Below are 4,862 nucleotides of genomic sequence, written 5' to 3'. Positions count from 1 at the left end.
CCACATATCTCTGATGACATCTAGTGGTGTCTTTGCATATTTTTTTTTTTCTTTGATGCACATTTGATTTCAACAAATCATTTTATAATAAGGCATAATTATGTAATTTTTTGATTACATGTTGTTTTGTTAACACTTAATTACTTATTTGATGTTCACAGTTCATGATCTTACACGGCCTGATGTGTTTCCCAAACAGCATGACCAGAAAGGCGCTGCATTTGACAGTGCATCCGATGGTATGTGCATGTCCCAACAATCTGGTCACATGTAACGATATGAAATATTTTTTAAATTGATAATTGACCTATGTTATTGTAATGCTGGAGCACAAGCTTGACCTGCCTTGTCTTTTTTTTAAATAAATTCTTTATTTAAGTCTATTTAAGTCTTTTTTTTAAAATTTTTATCCAAAGTGTACATAACATGGTTTAATAATAAGGTGCTCATGAACAAAAGGTTGAGCCATGTACAAAAGAGCATCAATTATGTCAGTGAAATATTACATCATATTACAACAGACAATGAGATTTCAACAGGTATAAAGCGACTCTTTGTGTTGAGAGCATGGGCAGAGGGTGCCAGGGTTACCCCAGCAAATGGGGGGTGCAATATTCCTGGGGTGCCCCCTGTTAGGACAGTGGTAGCGTGCGTTGCTATAGCCGGATAGCTAGGTTTAGGCAACACGGTGTCCCGCGATCATTGCTAGGATGAGGTGAGGTTTTGTTACACAAATGGACAGGGTAACCGTGGGGAGGTGGGGGTATCATGGAGGCTATCAGCTTGTAAGGATCACATAAGGGAGGGAGGTGGGGGGGAGGACTAAGGGTTGGGGAAGGTAAGGGTCGCGCTAGGGCATGGGGGGTTGGGAGGGAGCGGTGTCCAGAGTAAGGTGAGAGCGAGAGGAGGAGATCCTGTGACTGCATCCAGCTGTATGGACCCGCATCTATCAGAGCGTAAGGTATTCAGGGGATCTCACGAACTCCATCCAGGAAAGCCAAGTACCAGTAAACTGGGTGTTGGTGTGTTTGAGGGAGCTCGTGAGGTCCTCCATGAGGTAAATATCCTGTATGCGGTCTAGGACCTGTCGGAGCCGCGGGGGCTCGGGTTGCTTCCAGAGAGGCGGGATACTCGCCCGGGCCGCGTTGACAATGTGCCTAATAAGAGAGCGTGAATAGGCTCGCATACTGATGTCGTTGTGATGCAGGAGGAAGAAGGCAGGGTCTCGGGGGATCTGAGCATCGGTAAACCTCTGAGTGAGAGCGTGTACGTCGTCCCAATACTGCCGGAGTTTAGGGCAGGTCCAGAAAATGTGAAGCATGCGCGCCGATGGTTGCTGGCACCGCCAGAACAGGTCTGGCACTGCTGGAAATAGAGCGTGCAGAGCCTGGGGTGTGCGGTACCATCTGGTAACAATTTTGTAGCCTGTCTCCTGATACCTATTACTGATGGAGGAGCGGTAGGAGAGGGTAAGCAGTTTGGTCAGGGCTTCCGGTGTAAAGGTAATCTGTAGGTCCTCCTCCCATCTTGACATAAACCAAAGGTGCGAGGGCTCTGTGGGTTGGAGGAGTTGCTGATAGCAGAAGGAGAGTGTCTGTCGGGGGGAGTCAGTCTGGGTGCAAGTTTGTTCATAGAGTGTGAGAGGTCTCTTCATATTGTGTACCGGTGTGATGGTGTGTAAAAAGTGGGACAAGCGCACAGAAGACCAGAAGTCCAACGGGCCGTAGCGCGTTCGGGTGCGGAGAGCGTCCGCTGAGGGCCACTCCGGAGAAGTGAGAAAGTGTAACGCTTTTGTCATGCCCAGGCCCCGTAGGGGGGTGTATGTGCGCGGGCCGACCCCAGGGGGGAAGGAGGGGTTATCCAGTATAGGGTACAGGGGGGGAGGGAGTGGTGCATAGGAGACCCTTGGCGAAGGTCGTGCGTGCTAGCTGCAGCGTAGGGTCTATGGTGGGATGGGTCCGCAAGGGCGGAGTAACGGGGGAGGAACTCCATGGGAGAGAGGCCAGCGGCGCCTCTGAGAACGACTGTTCCAGGTGGACCCAGAGTTTGGAGTTAGAATTGCAGCACCAGTCTACAACCCGTGTCAAGTGCGCAGCTATGTAGTATTCGCGTGTGCCGGTTGGGACATCCCTCCCATGCTCTAGGGTCTCCGCAACACGTCATAGCTCAGTCTAGGTGGTTTGTGGGCCCATACAAACTCTCTGAATATTGCTCGGGTAGAGCGAAAAAAGGAAGTAGGTATGTGGATCGGGAGTGCTTGGATGGGGTATAGTAGCCGAGGGAGAATGGACTGTTTTAGGATGTTGCACCGCCCCATCCAGGAAAAGGTGTTTTTCGTCCAGGTCTCTAAATCTGACTTGATGCGGGACAGAAGCGGTGGAAAGTTCAATGTGAATGCAAGGGACGGGTCCTTGGGAAGTAGTATGCCCAGGTACTTGATGGCGTTGGGGGTCCACTTAAAGGGGAAGTTATGGAGGACCCTGCCAAGTGCAGGGCCCGTGAGCGAGATATGAAGGGCCTCTGATTATTGGGAGTTGATACGGAAGTTCGTAAGGGTACCTTACGTTTTCAGCTCCTGAAGGAGGACAGGGATAGAGACGTCCGGGGAGGTGAGAAAAAAAAGGAGGTCTTCTGCGAACGCGGCGACCTTCTGGGTCTTGGATCCGGATGAGATGCCTTGGATGTCTGGATTCGCTCGGATCGTGCGCAACAGGGGCTCTAGAGTGAGTACAAAGAGAAGTGGCGAGAGGGGGCAACCCTGGCGGGTGCCGTTGGTGATCGGGAAGATAGGGGATAGGATACCGTTCACCCGTACTTATGCGGAGGGGGAAGAATAAAGCGCATTAATCCAGGATCGCATACCCGGGCCCACCCCGATCGTCTCCAGAGTGCACCGGAGGAACCCCCAGTCCACCCGATCGAACGCCTTCTCCGCATCTGTGGACAGCAGTACACACGGGGTGGCGCTCGATCGAGCGGAGTGGAGCACCCCCAGCGCTCGGGTGGTGTTATCCTGTGCTTCTCTGGTGGGGATGAATCCAGTTTGGTCAGGGTGGATGAGTAGCTCCAGATGGGGTATCAATCTGTGGTATAGGATTTTGGCAAATAATTTAGTATTGACGTTGAGGAGGGATATCGGCCGGTAACTAGGGCAGAGGGCCGGTCTTTACCTGCTTTGGGTATCACCGTGATGTGGGCTCTAAGAGATTCGGGCGGGGGTGTGTGTGCATCAAGAATGGAGTTAATTGCGGTTAGGAATGGTGTGGTAAGGAGTGGCAGGTAGCGCTTATAGTATGTTAAAGAGTAGCCATCTGGCCCAGGGGCTTTGCCGGCGTGGGTGAGTTTGAGCGCCGATTCCAGCTCCAGTGCTGTGATCGGGGTTTCCAGCAATGAGGTGACTTCTGGGGCGAGGGTCGGGATACCTGAGTTCTGGATATACTGGGCAATGCCGGCCTGAGGGGTCTGGACGTCTTGCGACACCGAGGATTCCGTTAAGTTGTACAGGTCTCTATAGTAGTCAGTAAATGCTTCCGCTATTTCTGCCGATAGGGAGAGTTTGGTGCCTGTGGACGTAGTGACAGAGGGGACATACGCCCGGGTGTGTTGCTTGCGCAGCGCCCTAGCAAGATACTTGCCGCATTGGTTGCCGTACTTGTAAAAAGTACGTTGGCATTTAAGCATCGTCGATTTGACCCTAGAGCTGGACAAAGAGCGAAGCTGTTCTCGCACTAGTTGCAGTTGGGCTCCTACGGTGGGTTCAGAGGTGCGCTTGTGTCGGGTTTCTAAGGCGTGGATCTGTGCTAGAAGGTCAGCCGTTTCCCTCAGTCTCTGTTTCTTAATCCTGGAGCCCTGGGCAATAATCAGGCCCCTGATGGTGGCTTTGTGCGCCTCCCAGACCATGTAGGGAGGGGTATCTGGTGTGGTATTTTCAGCGAAAAACAGGGTGATGTCCCTCCCCAGTGTATCGGCAAAACCGGGTTCCTGGAGGAGGGAGTCATTCAGCCTCCACTGCCAGGGGCCGGGTGGGGGGGTCTCCAGGTCTAGATGGAGGGAGACTGGGGCGTGGTCAGAAAGGGTGATGTTCCCAATGTCTGTGCGGGTAACTCTGGATAATTGGCTGTGGTGGATTAGAAATAGGTCTATGCGGGTATAGCTTTGATGTAGGGCCGAAAAGTAGGTGTAGTCCCTGGTGGTGGGAGTGTTGTAGCCGCCATACATCCAGGAGCTGGTAGGAGAACAGGCATCGCTTGAGTCGTCTAAGTGTCGCGTAGGAGAGATGGGAGGAGGATCTCGAGGAGTCTATACCCGGTTAAAAAATGAGGTTAAAATCCCCCCCGAGAACGAGCATACCCTCCCGGAACTCCGACAGTCGGTCCAGCACCCTCTCCAGGAAAGTAAGTTGGTGCTGGTTAGGGACATAAACGTTGGCAAACGTCAGGACCTGTGGGCCTATGGTCCCCTTCAGGAACAGGACCTTGCCCTCCTCCCCCGCATACTGGTCCATGAGGGACCACTATAACCTGTGCGATATATGGATACTAACTCCCCTGGACCGTTTGTCAGGTGAGCAGCTGTGGTAGGCAGTTAGATACCTTCTGGTTTCTATACGTGGGGTGTTGTCTATCTGAAAGTGCGTCTCCTGAAGGAACGCAACCTCTGCTCTCTGGCGGTGGAGTTCATCCAGGATCATTCTCCTCTTTTCAGGGATATTCAGGCCCTTGGTGGAGAGGATTTTGAGGGTTGCCATGTTCTGGCCGCAGGCGCGGGGGAAGTGGAGAAGAGTGAGTGGGGGCTGGGGATGGAGGTAAGGTGTTGACTTACGTAGGGGATGGGGGTATACCCTAGCGGGGAGGGGTGGCGGG

Source organism: Nanorana parkeri, unplaced genomic scaffold (assembly GCF_000935625.1).
Source record: "Nanorana parkeri isolate BGI_ZX_2015 unplaced genomic scaffold, ASM93562v1 scaffold2382, whole genome shotgun sequence".
NCBI lineage: Eukaryota > Metazoa > Chordata > Amphibia > Anura > Dicroglossidae > Nanorana > Nanorana parkeri.
This window is presented reverse-complemented; position numbering follows the sequence as displayed.